Source organism: Heterodontus francisci, chromosome 32, assembly GCF_036365525.1.
Source record: "Heterodontus francisci isolate sHetFra1 chromosome 32, sHetFra1.hap1, whole genome shotgun sequence".
NCBI classification, from domain to species: domain Eukaryota; kingdom Metazoa; phylum Chordata; class Chondrichthyes; order Heterodontiformes; family Heterodontidae; genus Heterodontus; species Heterodontus francisci.
Window position 1 is genome coordinate 54009626 of NC_090402.1, and position 18623 is coordinate 54028248.

The 18623-nt window shown below is 44.5% G+C and overlaps 1 protein-coding gene across 5 annotated transcripts in view; it reads right to left on the reverse strand.

Moving 5' to 3' along the window:
- The window catches only part of LOC137347815 (rab-like protein 6), a 147847-nt gene that overhangs the window by 75556 nt on the left and 53668 nt on the right, over positions 1-18623 (reverse strand). The gene's annotated exons all lie outside the window — the stretch shown is intronic.

Genomic DNA, 18623 nt, shown 5'->3' on the forward strand with positions numbered 1-18623 from the left:
CACTCAAGAGCTCGACACCATCCAGGACAATACAGCCCACTTGATGGCACTCCAATTACCACCATAAACATTCATACCCTCCATCACTGAAGCACAGTGGCAGTAGTACATATACAAGACACACTGCAGCAATTCACCAAGCCTCCTTCGACAGCACCTTTCAAATCCACGACCTCTACCATCTAGAAGGACAAGGGCAGCAGACGCAGTGGAACACCACCACCTGCAAGTTCCCCTCCAAGCCACACACCATTCTGTCTTGGAACTATATCGCCATTCCTTCACTGTCGCTGGATCAAAATCCTGGAACTCCCTCCCTAACAGCACTATGGGTGTACCTACATGGATTGCAGCAGTTTAAAAAGGCAGCTCACCACCACCTTCTCAAGGGCAATTAGAGATGGGCAAGAAATGCTGGTCTTGCCAGTGGCAATGGTTGGATTTATATGGCCCGTTATGTCCTCGGGACATCCCAAAGAACTTTACAGTGAATTACTTTTGATCTGCAGTCATTGTTATTCAGAAGTTTTAGTCAACAGTCTTGGCTCTTAGACAGGCAAGGTTGAACAACCTGCCACCTGATCTCATGTGGAGGAAACTTCCTTCTTCTGAAGACTTGAACGCATGCGAGAGCAGTAGGGAAAGGAAGATCCCAAACAGTGTAGGCACGAGAACACAGCCCTGTTTCACGGCACTCAGGATAGGAAAGGGGTCTGATGAGGCGCCGCTATGCTGAATTGTGCCTTTTATGTTGTCAGGGAATGATGTTGCTGAGTAGCTTTGGTGGACATCCGATCTTTTCTAGTAGTCTGAAGAGACCACGTCTGCTGACGAGGTCAAAGGCTTTGGTGAGATCAATGAAAGGAACGGAGAGGGGCATCTGTTGTTCACAGCATTTCTCCTGTAGCTGGCGAAGGGAGAACAGCATGTCAATGGTGGATCTCTCTGCTCGAAAGCCACACTGTGCCACAAAGTACGGAAAGTCCTCATCAGGGAACTCCTCTTTGCTGACGATGCTGCATTAACATCTCACACTGAAGAGTGTCTGCAGAGACTCATCGACAGGATTGCGGCTGCCTGCAATGAATTTGGCCCAGCCATCAGCCTCAAGAAAACGAACATCATGGGACAGATGTCAGAAATGCTCCATCCATCAATATTGGCGACCACGCTCTGGAAGTGGTTCAAGAGTTCGCCTACCTAGGCTCAACTATCACCAGTAACCTGTCTCTCGATGCAGAAATCAACAAGCGCATGGGAAAGGCTTCCACTGCTATGTCCAGACTGGCCAAGAGTGTGGGAAAATGGCGCACTGACACGGAACACAAAAGTCCGAGGGTATCAGGCCTGTGTCCTCAGTACCTTGCTCTACGGCAGCGAGGCCTGGACAACGTATGTCAGCCAAGAGCGACGTCTCAATTCATTCCATATTCACTGCCTCCGGAGAATACTTGGCATCAGGTGGCAGGACCGTATCTCCAACACAGAAGTCCTCGAGGCAGCCAACAACCCCAGCTTGTACACACTACTGAGTCAGCGGCGCTTGAGATGGCTTGGCCATGTGAGCCGCATGGAAGATGGCAGGATCCCCAAGGACACATTGTACAGCGAGCTCGTCACTGGTATCAGACCCACCGGCCGTCCATGTCTCCGCTTTAAAGACGTCTGCAAACGCGACCTGAAGTCCTGTGACATTGAACACAAGTCGCGGGAGTCAGTTGCCAGCGATCGCCAGAGCTGGCGGGCAGCCATAAAGGCGGGGCTAAAGTGTGGCGAGTCCTAGAGACTTAGCAGTTGGCAGGAAAAAAGACAGAAGCGCAAGGGGAGAGCCAACTGTGTAACAGCCCTGACAACCAATTTTATCTACCTGTGGAAGAGTCTGTCACTCTAGAATTGGCCTTTATAGCCACTCCAGGCGCTGCTTCACAAACCACTGACCACCTCCAGGCGCTTACCCATTGTCTCTCGAGACAAGGAGGCCAAAGAAGTCAACAGTATTGTTTAAATCGCCGTGGGCAATCTGCACAGCTCCTTCGGTAAAGGTGTGTAGCTGAGGCACACAGACCAGAAGGTGCTCGATTTGCACGAACTTAATTGCTTTCAGCCAGTGTGCTGGTAAGGATGTTACAGTGGATTGTAACCTCAGCATCCCTGGGCTACAGGAGAGATGAGCCAGGGTTCCCACTGTCAATCACTGTCCAGTAATGCCTGCTCCATGTGCACACACGTGTGGCCAGTCTGGACACCATGCAAGACAGGTTCAGCTCAGCAATGCTGCACCCCACAGTCGAATAACCTGTCAACACTCAAATGTTTTCTTTGACCGAGGTACTGAGTCCTGCTCCTGCGCACTGGTACCTCAGTCCTCAGTATCATCCGGGTTCACAGGTGAGGGAGAAGCGGGGCGGTGGCGAGTGGAATCTGGTCAATAAAATCCTTCTGATAATGGATACCGAGATTCAAAGAATTCAAAAAAACAACTCACCAAACTCCAGTTTTCAGTCAGGCTGGTCTACACCCAAAACCTTAACCTGCTTTTATTACAAAACTCCAGTTTCAATTGGGAATGTTTGCTTGCATCCTTTACCCTTCTACCATCAGACCACTAATAGCATGACATTGTGCATTCTCAATGCCTTATACAGCTAACATCCTTGACAAGCCTTTCAAAAGGCATTGATAAAGTACTACATAACAGACTTATGCAAAATACTGATGCACAAAGTATTAAAGGGGTGATGGCAACTTGGGTACAAAACTGGCTAAAGGATAACAGGCAGAAAGTAGTGGTGAACGAGTTTTTTTCTGACTGGAGGGAAGGACACATCAGACTCCCCCAACGAGTTGGCATTAGGACCATTGCTTTTCTTGTTGTACATAAATGACCTGGGCTTGGACAGAGAGAACACAATTTCGAAGTTTACAGATGATACAAAATGTGGCAGCACAGTAAACCATCAGCAGATTTCAGGGACACTTTGACAGACGGATGGAATAGGCAAACACATGGCAGATGCAATTTAATGCTAATAAGTGTTAAGTAATGCACAAACGAGGAACAACATGGAGAGGCAGTCTCATCTAAATGGTACTATTTTGAGGAGATGCAAGAACACAGGGACATGAAGGTGCATGTTCACAAATTCTTGAAGATAACAGGGAAAGTTGATAAGGCGGTTAATAATGCATATTGATCTTTGTAAATAGGGGCACTGAATACAAAATCAAGGAAGCCATGCTGAACCTTTACAAATCATTGGTTAGATCCTAACTAGAATATTGTGTACATTTCTGGGCACCGCACTTTAGGAAGAATATCAGGGTCTGGAGAAGGTATAACGGAGATTTACCAGGATGATAGCAGGGATGAGAGAGCTCAGTTATGTAGAAAGACTGGAGAAGCGGAGTTTGTTCTCCTTACAGCAGAAAAGATTAAGGGAGACATAATCGAAGTATTCAAAATTATGATTTAATAGAGCAAGTAGGGGAAATGAGAAATTTCTTCACACAGAGGGTTATGATGATTTGGAAACACACTACCTGAAAGAGCAGTGGAAACAGATTCCACAGGAACTTTCAAAAAGCAATTGGACATGTGACGAGGACTAATTTACCGAGTTATGGGGAGAAAACTGGGGTGTGGGAGTAAACTTAACATCTCTTTTAAAGAATCAGCAGAGGCACGAAGGGCCAAATGGCTGCCTTCTGTTCTCAAAGATCCTGTGATTCTAACACAGTATGACTAATTTGAGACACGACATGGTAAGTGTAGCTTGGGACAAACAAGAGACTTTAGAACAATTGTGTCCAAAACTCTCCACCACTGGGGTTTCCCTCATCTCACATCTGGGTCAGTTGTGCACTAATTGATGGAGACTGATCACCTCACTTAATCAATAACTCCAGTATTGTCACATCATGTGACTACCAGGATGGTAGAAGGCGAACTAGATGGATCTTGTTCTAGAACTTCCAATGCTCTTATCTATAGTAAGCTTTGGAGTGTGTACAGCACAAGATTCCTGTACACATTACTCTGAGTTCCCCTGTCACAATGCTGCAAATACTGGCTTTGAACAAAGAACAAAACAGCACAGGAACAGGCCATTCGGCCCTCCAAGCCTGCGCTGATCTTGATGCCTGCCTAAACTAACACCTTCTGCACTCCCGGGGCCCATATCCCTCTACTCCCTTCCTATTCATATATTTGTCAAGATGTCTCTTAAACGTCGCTATCGTATCTGCTTCCACCACCTCCCCTGGCAGCAAGTTCCAGGCACTCACCACCCTCTGTGTAAAAAACTTGCCTCGCGCATCCCCTCTAAACTTTGCCCCTCACACCTTAAACCTATGTCCCCTAGTAACTGACTCTTCCACCCTGGGAAAAAGCTTCTGACTATCCACTCTGTCCATGCCGCTCATAACTTTGTAAACCTCTATCATGTCGCCCCTCCACCTCCGTCGTTCCAGTGAAAACAATCCGAGTTTTTCCAACCTCTCCTCATAGCTAATGCCCTCCAGACCAGGCAACATCCTGGTAAACCTCCTCTGTACCCTCTCCAAAGCCTCCACGTCCTTCTGGTAGTGTGGCGACCAGAATTGCACGCAATATTCTAAGTGTGGCCTAACTAAGGTTCTGTACAGCTGCAACATGACTTGCCAATTTTTATATTCTATGGCCCGACCGATGAAGGCAAGCATGCCGAATGCCTTCTTGACTACCTTCTCCACCTGTGTTGCCCCTTTCAGTGACCTGTGGACCTGTACGCCCAGATCTCTCTGCCTGTCAATGCTCCTAAGGGTTCTGCCATTTACTGTATACCTCCCACCTGCATTAGACCTTCCAAAATGCATTACCTCACATTTGTCCGGATTAAACTCCCATCTGCCATTTCTCCGCTCAAGTCTCCAACCGATCTAAATCCTGCTGTATCCTCTGACAATCCTCATCATTATCCGCAACTCCACCAACCTTTGTGTCGTCCGCAAACTTACTAATCAGACCAGCTACATTTTCCTCCAAATCATTTATATATACTACAAACAGCAAAGGTCCCAGCACTGATCCCTGCGGAACACCACTCGGCACATCCCTCCATTCAGAAAAACACCCATCCACTGTTACCATCTGCCTTCTGTGACCGAGCCAGTTCTGTATCCACCTTGCCAGCTCACCTCTGATCCCGTGTGACTTCACCTTTTGCACCAGTCTGCCATGCGGGACCTTGTCAAAGGCTTTACTAAAGTCCATACAGACAACATCCACTGCCCTTCCTTCATCAATCATCTTCGTCACTTCCTCAAAAAACTCAATCAAATTAGTAAGACATGACCTCCCCTTCACAAAACCATGCTGTCTCTCGCTAATAAGTTTGTTTGTTTCCAAATGGGAGTAAATCCTGTCCCGAAGAATCCTCTCTAATAGTTTCCCTACCACTGACATAAGGCTCACTGGCCTATAATTTCCTGGATTATCCTTACCACCCTTCTTAAACAAAGGAACAACATTGGCTATTCTCCAGTCCTCTGGGACCTCACCTGTAGCCAATGAGGATGGAAAGATTTGGCTAATAAACAACAGGATGCTGCAATGGGGGAGATTTTAGAATGAGGGAAGATGGGCCGAATGGTATGCCTCATCCCAAATGATCTTGTGAACAGTCAGAGTGTTCAGCCAAAGAGGGGAGAAAATGGGAGTCAGCAAAAATGGGAATACTAACAATGTACGACAAAGTGGGAATTCTTCAAACATTCTTCGCCTAAAGCACGGGATTGCGTCTCCACCAGCTAACACCATGATCTGGGGCTGGATTACACTGGTGCAATTGTGTTCCATTCTAACAGTAACATTTACGGCCCACAGACAGTCAGCAGGACATTCATCCAAGGTTAAAGCAGCAATAGTCTCAGCACAGATGTTGTGGGTGTGGAAACAGGGTGATTAATGTGATTAATCCAATATTTAAACAGTTTTCAAAAATAAGATCGAGACAAAAGTACTTATGGAAATTCAAACTGTTTACAATGGAGCTATAAAATATGCACAAGTAACATTACATCTGCTCGACAGCCAGTCTAATGGATTACCACATCCAAAGACAAACTGCAATCCCTATTCTGTAAAGCTGCTCTTCAGCCTGGGGAATGAATGTAAATATTGTTTTTGTGTATTCGAAGTTGACAGCAGGGGGTGGTTGAAGACAAGCAGTTGCCAGGAGAAGAGAGACACTGAGTAAAAATGTACTGAGTAACAGGCGGGCAAATCAGCATTCCCACAGCCTAATCCACACACTGGCATTTCCCATCAGCATCTTCTGGCTAATTCTGCTTTCTGAACTTCTAGATACAAACTGTAGAGTTGGAAGCACAGGACAGGATGCAGCAGTGTGTGAAGCTTCTGGGCAAAGCTCTCCATCTGGCACTGACCATTGCGATGCACCAGCTCTCGATATCCTGGCATAAATGTGGAAGAGGTAACAATGTGGAGAAAGGGACAGTGAGCTCTGATGCAGAGTATAGAACTGAACGGTAACCTCTCATTACTTTGTACAGACACTGGCTGAACTACTGTGGATTTCCAGCATTTCATACCATAATAAATACCGAGGGCTAATTTGAACTCTTATCACCTTATGGGGATTGGATAATTTGGTAAGGGGTGGCAGTGGGAGCTAACGTGGAAGTTAGCTCATAAGGGAGACTTTTATTTCTATAGTACTGTTCACCACCCCAAAGCACTTAGCTAATGAAGTACATTTTTGAAGTTTAATCACTGCTGTAATACCGGAAATGCATCAGCCATTTTGCACACAGCAAGATCCCACAAACGGCAATGTGATAATGACCAAATAATGTTTTAATGATGTTGGTTGAGGGATAAATATCAGCCAGGACACTGGGGATAATTCCCCTGCTGTAAAATCAAAAGAGGCTTCTGAGGTTACAGAATACAGTCCATTCCTCTTCCCACTTCCTGCAGTCATTTCCAAGGGACTGTGTCATCAATAGAGTGTGAGTCACTTAACGACATTCACCAAATCACCAAAGACAAGCAGAATGAGCCAATCACACCGTCCCAAGGTGTTGTGTGAGTGATGTGATAAAATAATCCAACAATCCCCATGACATGTATCCCTTCCGCTCTTCTAAACTGCCACCCCACCTCCAAACTCCCTTTCCTCTCCAAAGCCCTTGAACGTATTGTCACCTTACAAATCTGTGTCCATCTTTCCCGGAACTCCATACTTGAACCCCTCAAATCAGATTTCTGCCACTGCCACAGTATCAAAATTACTCGTAGCAAAGTCACAAGTGACATCCCATGTGACTGCGACAAAGGTAAACTTTCTGCTTTTATCCTTCTTGACCTGTCTGCAACCTTTGACAGTTGACTACACCACCCTCCTCCAATATCAGCTGGGTGGGACTTCTCTCACCCGGTTCCGTTCCTATCTCTCCAATCGTAGCCAGAGAATCACTTGCAATGGCTTCTCTTCCTGCTCCCTCAGCGTCACCTCTGGTGACTCCAAGGATCTCTCCTTCGCCCCCTCCTATTTCTCATCTACATGCTTCACCTTGGTGACATCATCGAAAAACACAGCGCTAGTTTTCGCTTGTACACTGATGAAACCCTCACCACCAGCTCGCTTGACCCCTCCACTGTCTCTAAATTACCAGACTGCTTATCTGACATCCAGTACTGAATGAGCAGAAATGTCCTCCAACTAAATATAAGCCATTATCATCTGTCCCTGCCATGAATGCTGCTCCCTAGCCATCAACTCTATCCCTCTCTCTGGCAACTCTTGAGTCTTAGACTGTTATCAACCTTAAGGTGTCCTACATAATCTGGGATGAGTTTCTGACTACATATTCGCGCCATCATTAAGAGCGCCTGGTCCCACCTCCATAACATTGCCTGACTCCACCTCAACTCATTTGCTGCTGAAACCTTCATCCATGCCTTTATTACCTTTAGACTTGACTGTTCCAACACACTCCTGGCCGGCCTCCCATGTTCTACCCTCCGTAAACTTGGAAGTCATCCAAAACTCTACTGCCTGTGTCCTAACTCACACCAAGTCCTGTTCCCCTATCACCTCTATGCTCGCTGACGTGCAATGGCTCCCAGTTAAGCAACACCACAATTTTTTAATTCCCATCAAATCCCTCCATGTCTAGCCCCTCTCCATCTCTATAATCGCCTTCATCCACATAATCCTCTGAAATATCTGCGCTCTTCTAATTCTGGCCTCTTGTGTATCCTGATTTTAATCACTCCACCATTGGTGGCCGTGCCTTCAGTTGTCTAGGCCCTAAGCTCTGGAATTCCCTCCCTAAACCTCTCCACCTCTCTTCCCTCTTTTGTGACATTCCATAAAACCTATCTCTTTAACCAAGCTTTTGGTCATCTGCCCTAATACCTCCTTATGTAGCTCGGTTTTATGTTTTGTTTTATAATGCCTTGGGAAGTTTTTCGACATTAAAGGTGCTACATAAATACAAGTTGTTTTTGTTGTTGCATCCACCTCACCAGATGTGTCTCAAGGCATTAGCTTCTCAATGAGCTCGGAGTACTACATCCAATCCACTACCTTTCAATGAAGCAAGTTTTAGGCACAAATTCTTCATTTCCCACTTCTAATTTTATTGGTTCCAACCTTAATTCGTTAGCTTTGGTCTATATTTTACATTCTTGGTCTATCTGTTCTGATCTCTAGACATCTCTCATATGCTTTACTGCTATAACTATCTCCATAAAACCGGTTTTGTTCTTTCCTGCCTAGTTGTACTTGTTCACTTAAGACACCTCATGGATTCTTTCAAGAGACTGTAGCTTTTGTCTAATCTCTCCTCCACTCTATTTAAATTCTTACCATTTCAAGGGTTTTTCCTTTCAATACCGTTACTTTCAAAATGTATTATTTTACTTTAAAAAAAAAATACTGAACTGTGCCAACTCCCTACTCATCCAGTTTACATCCCGCTGCAGTCTATCACAGTGCTTGTCACAAATAGTCATATCCCTCAAATTGGTGTCAGCAGTAAATTTTCATATTCTTCCTTCAGCTGCTATGGAAAGATCATTCTGTATATGATGAGAACAGACTGAACACAGACTCCATCCTCCCCCACATCGCACCAAAGAAAATTCCCTCGATACCGACATTGGCTTTCTGTTTTCTAACCATCTCCTTACCGATGTGAGTTATTCCACTTAACTCCATGCACCAGTGTCTTTACCATAAGTCTCTTATATGGGGCCTTATCAAATACTTCTTGAAAATCCAGATAAACCACATCTATTGCATCTCCTATATCCAAACCCCTCTCATTTTTTTTGAAAGAATTATGTACAGTTAGACATGACTGCTCTTGGTCGAGTCATGCTTCACCAAGTGCTGGTGTTTCACTACAGGATTACAGACTTACCGACAACTGAACTAACACTACTGTCCTGATTTATCTGAGTTTCCTTTTTGCGACCCTCCATCCAGCAATATAGAAATGATAGATCAGAACATTCACTATTTCTGCCCTTGCTTTCCTCAGGATCCTCAAATATAAACCACTGGGGTCCCAGAGATCTGCCAACTTTAAATTTAATTGCTTTAGTTCCATCTCTCAGTAAACAGTATACCCCACTAACTGTTCTTAAAAAAAAAAAGACCCAGCTTTTCACAAATATGAAGAAAGAACTGAAAAATTGGATCTTATTCCTTTAAACAATACAAATTAGGCAACAATGTGATGGAAGTGTTTAATACTATGAAAGGATGGGACATGATAGATAAAAGCAGACTGTTCCCAGTAGTTGAGGGGTCTAGAACAAGGGGCCAAAGATGCAAGATTAAACACAAGGGTTTTAGAATAGAGGGAAGGAGAAACGTCCTCACAGATAGTTAAGAATACAAGAACACTAGGAATAGAAGTTCTGCCATTTTATTAGATCATGGCTGATCGTCACCTCAACTCCATATCCTTTGATACTCTTACCTAAAGAAAAATCTATTTATCAGTCTTGAAAGCTCTGACTGACTCCCAGCCTTCTAGAGCTAATGGTTTTAAGTTTCCACTAACCTTTCTGCAAAAAAATGCTTCCTGATTTCACTCCAAAGGGCTGAGATCTAATTTTAAGGTTATGCCCCTTGTTCTGGATTCCCTCACCAGAGGAAATAGTTTCTCTGTATCTAGCCTATCAAATCCCTAGAACATTTTAAATGCTTCCATCAGATTACTCCTCAATCTTCTAAACCCGAGGAATCCAAGCCTGGTATCATTCTGATAAATCTGCACAGCAGCTCATCCAAAGCATATATATATATGCTTCCTGAGGTGCAGTGCCCAGAACTGAATGTAGTACACCAGATGGGGTCTGATCAAGGCTCTGAAGAACTGAAAGTGTTGTGGTGCTGTGAGATTCACTTATCAGGTTAGTGACTGATACAGAAACTATGTCAACATTCAAGATTAGATTGGACAGGTGGATGAAAAGGAGTGGAAGAAGTATAGGAACAGGGCAGGTAAGTAAGATTAGAACTATTTGCTTGCGTGGAGGACAAACACCAAGTAATATAATTACACAGAAGCAGAAAACCTGAAGGTGACTGACGATGACAATGCCTTTACAACGAAAGACACCTTTCATATCACAGGTGTTAAATCTGAGACATTAAATCTTCTTTTTGAGGTGACCTTTTAGGTTAGGTAATGGATTTGTCTATTTCCACTCAGCTGCAAATTCATATGTTAACATGTCATGAGGCACTGGCCCAGACATAGAAATGGGAGGGGACCATTTAGCCCCACCATTCAGAGATCACTGCTGATCTGTGATCTAACTCCATATACCCACCTTTGCACCATATGCAATAATACCTTTGGTTAACAAAAATCTATCAAACTCAGATTTAAAATGTACAATTGATTTTAGAATCAATTGCTGTTTGTGAGTAGAATTGTTTTCTAATTTCCTTCCTGAAGGTTCTGGCTCTAGTTCTAGACTCCCCAACCAGCAGAAATAGTTTCTGTCTATCTATTCTATTTGCTCCCCCTAATATCTTGAAATCTTTGATCCATTCAACCCTTAACCTTCCAAATTTCATGGAATACAACCCTAGTTTGTGTAATTTCTCCTTGCAATTTAACTCTTGGAATCCAGATAGCATTTAGGGCGGCACAGTGGCGCAGTGGTTAGCACTGCAGCCTCACAGCTCCAGGGACCCGGGTTCAATTCCGGGTACTGCCTGTGTGGAGTTTGCAAGTTCTCCCTGTGTCTGCGTGGGTTTTCTCCGGGTGCTCCGGTTTCCTCCCACAAGCCAAAAGACTTGCAGGTTGATAGGTAAATTGGCCATTATAAATTGTCACTAGTATAGGTAGGTGGTAGGGAAATATAGGGACAGGTGGGGATGTTTGGTAGGAATATGGGATTAGTGTAGGATTAGTATAAATGGGTGGTTGATGTTCGGCACAGACTCGGTGGGCCGAAGGGCCTGTTTCAGTGCTGTATCTCTAATCTCTAATCTAAAGCATTCTAGTAAACTTACACTGAACTTCCTCCAAGGCCAACACATCCTTCCTAAGGTGTGGTGCCCAGAACTGATCACAGTACTCCAGGTGAGGTCTAACTAGGGCTTTGCATGGCTGTAGTATGACTTCTAACACTTGTCATTCTAGTCCTCTGGGTATAAAAGCCAGCATTCCATTTGCCTTTATGATTATTTTCTGTACCAGTTCATGACAGTTTAATAATCTATGTACCTGGACCCCCAAAGTCTCTTGGGACCTCCACTGCTTCTCGCTTTTCACCAAATGCCCTGTTCTATCCTTTTTAGGTGCAAAGTGAATGACCTCACATTTGCCTACATTGAAATCTCTTTGCCACAGCTTTGCCTATTCACTTAATCTATCAATATCTTTGTAATTTTATGCTTTCATTTGCATTGGCTACATCTTTGTGTGATCAGCAAATTTGGATATGTATCGCTCTACCCTGTCACCTGAGCTATTAATAAATAATGAACAGTTAAGGCCCCAACACAGATCCCTGTGAGACAATCTTTTCATACAATTAGTTTCTGAACACCAGTGAGGAAAACTGTCCTGGACAAACTTCTCTTATTGAAACATGACTGAACCGCCTGAGCTTTGTGTATTGACTGCACAGTCCCTTTGGATTGAGCTGAGAAGCAGCAACAGATCAGGTACATGACTGGGGATATATTACAACTCACTTGACAATGGACAGGAAATGCAGCATGAAGTCTGTAGACAAATAAGAAGATATAGCAATAAAACAAGCAGGGCTTCGATGGGCTAAATGGCCTTGTGTGTTATAAACTTGCACAGCTCCAAATGTAGGGCCAATGGAAGAGATGGTAATTGTCCAAAAATAGACAGTAATAAAGAAAAATATTATGATGTGAAAGGGTTTGTATCTAAAGCATGGAAGATTACCTAACAGGAGATTTAGTAGAGGTGTTCAGCATGGACCAGATAGCCCATATGGCTTCCTTCTGTGCCATATGATTCTATCTTGTGTTCAGGAATGTAATCTCAGTAAATATATTGATAGCTGCAACAGGGAAGAATCACTTGACCTGGTTTAGGATACAGAAGTGGAGCAAGTGGGTGATCTAAAAATAGGGCAGCCTTTGAGAAATGGTGAGCAGAATGTAATTCGGGTCAGGCTAAGACCAGAAGTAGAAATATCATGGGCAAGACAGTACTCTACTTATTAACAAGTAGTCTGCACTGCCCTTCCAAGGAACAATAATGTAATTAACACCTTCTGCATCCTGAGAAATTTACAGATCAAACAAAGCCTGCATTTCTCAGATGCCCGTACTCCTGAATCTATTTCTAGGTTTCATCGGGAAAGACTGCATTCATTTTAACATAATTACTCCACAGAACTGTAAAATAAAAACGTACAAGAATTTCCCAAATCATCATCTATTCTTCCTCCTACATCTTCAAGCTTGCTGTTATCTAAAACCTACTTCCTCATTTTCCAAGTTTCTATTCAACCTTGGTCACGTCCTACGCTGGAACTGTGTAGCTTTTCAATGAAAAATATAGTCTAGAGTCCAGCTCTAACTATGTGCTCATCAGGAAGAATTGCTTTGCTTTTAGGTAGTGAAACTGAACATGTCTTACGTATACCAATAGCTTTGAAGCCAAAGTCATGTGAAGAAATGGGTTGCTGTGACCGAGATACTTCAACAGCTTTCTGGTTCCCACGAGTTTTCCACAGGAGTGACTGGCACTGATATCAATCAGCATTTCCTGTAACATCACCCGACTCCACCCCACCTTAGCCCATCTACTGCTGAAGCCATCACCCATGTCTTTGTTACTTCCAGATTTGGCTATTCCGATGTTCTCCTGGCTGGCCTCCCATCCTCCACACTCCGTAAACATCAGCTCATCTGAAACTCTGCTGGCAGGCAATGAATAGTGGAATGCCGCAAGGATCAATGCTGGGGCCTCAGCTATTTACGATCTACATCAACGACTTAGATGAAGAGACAGAGAGTAATGCATCTAAGATTGCAGATAATACAAAGCTAAGTGGAAAGGTGAGCTGCAGTGAGGACACGGAGAGGCTGCAAAGAGATATGGACATGTAAACTGAGTGGGCAACAAGATGGAGTATGAAATAAAAACAAGAAATGCTGGAAATACTCAGCAGGTCTGGCAGCATCTGTGGAGAGAGAGAAACAGAGTCAACATTTCAGGTCAGTGACCCTTCTTCAAAACTGGCAAATATTGGAAACGTGAAAGGTTATAAGCAAATAAAGTGGGGGTGGGGCAACAGATAACAAAGGAGAAGGTGAAGATAGGACAAGGTCACAGATTAGCTGACCAGAAGGTCATGAAGCAAAGGCAAACAATAGGTTAATGGTGTGTTGAAAGGCAAAGCATTAGTACAGATAGGGTGTTAACAGACTGAAAACTGAACAGCCGCAAGTACGAACATGGAAGAAAAAAACAGTGGGTAAGCAAACTGAACAAACTTAAGATGAAATCAAATAAAATAAACACAAAAAAAAAGAAAAAATAACTGAAAATAAAAGTAAAATGGGGAGGGGGGGGCCCCGTCATGCTCTGAAATTACTGAACTCAATGTTCAGTCCGGCAGGCTATAGTGTGCCTAATCAGTAAATGAGATGCTGTTCCTGAGCTTGCGTTGATGTTCAGTGGAACACTGCAGCAATCCCAGGACAGAGATGTCAGCATGAGAGCAGGGGGGAGTGTTGAAACGGCAAGCAACCAGAAGCTCGGGGTCATGCTTGCGGACTGAGCGGAGGTGTTCCGCAAAGCGGTCACCCAGTCTGCGTTTGGTCTCCCCAATGTAGAGGATGCAAGCTCGAGGAACAGCATCTCATTTACCGATTAGGCGCACTGCAGCCTGCCGGACTGAACATTGAGTTCAATAATTTCAGAGCATGACGGGCCCCCCCATTTTACTTTTATTTTTTAGTTATTTTTTTCTTTTCCTTTATTTTTTTTTGTGTGTTTTTTTATTTCATTTCATCTTAAGTTTGTTCAGTTTGCTTACCCACTGTTTTTTTTCCATGTTCGTACTTGCGGCTGTTCAATTTTCAGTCCGTTAACACCCTCTCTGTACTAATACTTTGTCTTTCAACACACCATTAACATATTGTTTGCCTTTGCTTCATGACCTTCTGGTCAGCTATTCTGTGACCTTGTCCTATCTACACCTTCTCCTTTGTTATCTCTTGCCCCACCCCCGCTTTACTTGCTTGTAACCTTTCACATTTCTAATATTTGCCAGTTCTGAAGAAGGGTCACTGACCTGAAACATTAACTCTGCTTCTCTCTCCACAGATGCTGCCAGACCTGCTGAGTATTTTCAGCATTTCTTGTTTTTATTTCAGATTTCCAGCATCCACAGTATTTTGCTTTTATTTTAAGATGGAAAATGATGTAGGGAAGTGTGAAGTTATTCACTTTGGTCGTAAGAATAGAAAAGCAGAATATTTTTTAAAAGATGTGAAACTTGTAAGTGTTACTGTTCAAAGTGACTTGGGTGTGCTCATACAAGGAAGACCAAAGGTTAGCATGCAGGTACAGCAAGCAATTAGGAAGGCAAATGGCATGTTGGCCTTTACTGCAAGGGGATTGGAGTACAGGAATAAAGAAGTCTTGCTATAATTGTACAGGGGTTTTGGTGAGATCACATCTGCAGTACAGTGTAGAGTTTTATTTATTTAGAGATACAGCACTGAAACAGGCCCTTCGGCCCACAGAGTCTGTGCCAACCAACAACCGCCCATTTATACTAATCCTGCAGTAATCCCATATCCCTACCACCTACCTACACTAGGGACAATTTACAATGGCCAATTTACCTATCAACCTGCAAGTTTTTGGCTGTGGGAGGAAACCGGAGCACCCGGCGAAAACCCACGCGGTCACAGGGAGAACTTGCAAACTCCGCACAGGCAGTACCCAGAGCTGAACCCAGGTCCCTGGAGCTGTGAGGCTGCGGTGCTAACCACTGCACCGCCCTTGGTCTCCACATTTGAGAAAGAATACACTTGCATTGGTGGCAGTGCAGCGAAGGTTCACTAAATTGGTGTCCTTGGATGAGAGGGTGAGTAAACTGGGCCTATACTGTCTGGAGTTTAGAAGAATGAGAGGCAATCTCATTGAAGCATACAAGATTCTGAAGGGGCTGGATTGGGTAAGCACAGATTGTTTTCACTGGTCAAGGAATCTAAAACACGGGGACACAGTCTCAGGATAAGAGATCAATAGGACTGAGAAGAAGAGAGATTTCTTCATTCAAAGGGTTGAATCTTTGGAATTCTCTACCCCAGAGGATTGTGGATGCTCCATTGTTGAATATATTTAAGGCTGGGATACACAGATTTTTGCTCTACTCCTGCTCCTATTATTTGTGTTATTGTGTGCCCAAGACCCACTCACCCATCACCCCAGTGCTCCCTGACCTACACTGGCTCACAGTCTTCTAACAGCTCAAATTTAAAATCAGTTTGCTTGTATTTAAATTTATTCATGGCCTCACACCTTCATGTCTCTGCAACCTCTTCCAGTCCTATAATCCCACCCCTACTCCCTCAAACTCTCCATTCCTCTGGCTTCTTAAACACCTCCCTCTCCCCCAACTTTCATCACAACATTAGCAGCCATGCCTTTAACTGCCATCCTCTGGAATTCCTTCCCAAAACCTCTCTAACCTTCTCCCTCCTTAAAACCCACCTCTTTGACCAAGCTCTTGGTCACTCTCCACATTTCCTTTAGCAACATGGGAAGATGAATAGGCCATTCAGCCCCTGAGCCTGTTGCGCAATTCAATGAGATCATGGCTGATCTGCAACCTAACCCTACGTACCTACCTTTGACATGCCATGAAGCACCTTGGGATTTTGCTTAAATGCATCCAAGACAGTACAAGTGCCAGTTGTAGCTCAGTGGGTGGCCCACTCAGCTGAGTCAGAAGCTTGGGACTCAAGGACCAGAGCACAAAAATCTAGGCTGACACTCCAGTGCAGGTCTGAGGGAATGCAGTAATACCATTGGTGCCGCCATTCGGACGAGATGTTAAACCGAGGCCCCACCAATTCTCTCAGGTCGACGTCAAAGATCCCAGGACACTATTTAAAAGAAGAGCAGGGCAGTTCTCCCCAGTGTCCTGGCCAATATTTATCCCTCAAGGAGCTTGCATATTACCCGCTGTTTCCTACATTACATCAGTGACTACACTTCAAAAGTATTTCATTGGCTGTAACGCTCTTCGGGACGCCCTGAGGTCATGAAAGGAACTATATAAATGCAAGTCTTTACTTTATAAAAATGTACGTTGTTGTTGTTCCTGCCTTTGCATTGTTTATCCTCAACCAGAGGGGCATGTGGGCAACAGGTTTACCAAACCACAATACAGAATTCTAGGAAACAAGATCCCATGAGTAAGTGGATGTATAAGCTTCATATGCAGATAATATGTAAGAGGGTAATAAGCCTGGGATGTCACAAAGGTTATAAATCTGTGCTATGACAATTAAGAGCACATCGCTACAGCTGACATTGTGTAACATACATAAATTACATCTGTGCCTGCAACTACTCATTGTCAACAACTTGCATATACATAGCAGCTTTAATGCTGGAAAGCCTGTTGATTAATCACCATTTCTGAAGTGCCGATTGTAGTAATATCTACACACTGTAACCTTCAACATTTAACTTCATGATAGGAACTGTGTAAACCTGGACATTGTGAATGAATTAGTAACAGTTCATACATCTATGCCTGCCTTCATTTTAGATGCCGTAACTAATTGCGTTCAGGTTGTACTGTAACTCCCCACAGCCCTGTATCAATCCCAAACTAATCCCACTGCCCCACTCCCTCCCCACAGCCCTGTATCAATCCTAAACTAATCCCACTGCTCCACTCTCTCCCCATAGCCCTGTATCAATCCTAAACTAATCCCACTGCTCCACTCTCTCCCCACAGCCCTGTATCAATTCAACTCTAATCCCACTGCCCACTCTCTCCCCACAGCCCTGTATCAATCCCAAACTAATCCCACTGCCCCACTCCCTCCCCACAGCCCTGTATCAATCCTAAACTAATCCCACTGCCCCACTCCCTCCCCACAGCCCTGTATCAATCCTAAACTAATCCCACTGCTCCACTCTCTCCCCATAGCCCTGTATCAATCCCAAACTAATTCTATTGCCTCACTCTCTCCCCATAGCCCTGTATCAATTCAACTCTAATCCCACTGCCCACTCTCTCCCCACAGCCCTGTATCAATCCCAAACTAATCCCACTGCCCCACTCCCTCCCCACAGCCCTGTATCAATCCTAAACTAATCCCACTGCTCCACTCTCTCCCCATAGCCCTGTATCAATTCAACTCTAATCCCACTGCCCACTCTCTCCCCACAGCCCTGTATCAATCCCAAACTAATCCCACTGCCCCACTCCCTCCCCACAGCCCTGTATCAATCCCAAACTAATCCCACTGCCCCACTCCCTCCCCACAGCCCTGTATCAATCCTAAACTAATCCCACTGCCCCACTCCCTCCCCACAGCCCTGTATCAATCCCAAACTAATCCCACTGCCCCACTCCCTCCCCACAGCCCTGTATCAATCCCAAACTAATCCCACTGCCCCACTCCCTCCCCACAGCCCTGTATCAATCCTAAACTAATCCCACTGCCCCACTCCCTCCCCACAGCCCTGTATCAATCCTAAACTAATCCCACTGCTCCACTCTCTCCCCATAGCCCTGTATCAATCCCAAACTAATTCTATTGCCTCACTCTCTCCCCATAGCCCTGTATCAATTCAACTCTAATCCCACTGCCCACTCTCTCCCCACAGCCCTGTATCAATCCCAAACTAATCCCACTGCCCCACTCCCTCCCCACAGCCCTGTATCAATCCTAAACTAATCCCACTGCTCCACTCTCTCCCCATAGCCCTGTATCAATTCAACTCTAATCCCACTGCCCACTCTCTCCCCACAGCCCTGTATCAATCCCAAACTAATCCCACTGCCCCACTCCCTCCCCACAGCCCTGTATCAATCCTAAACTAATCCCACTGCTCCACTCTCT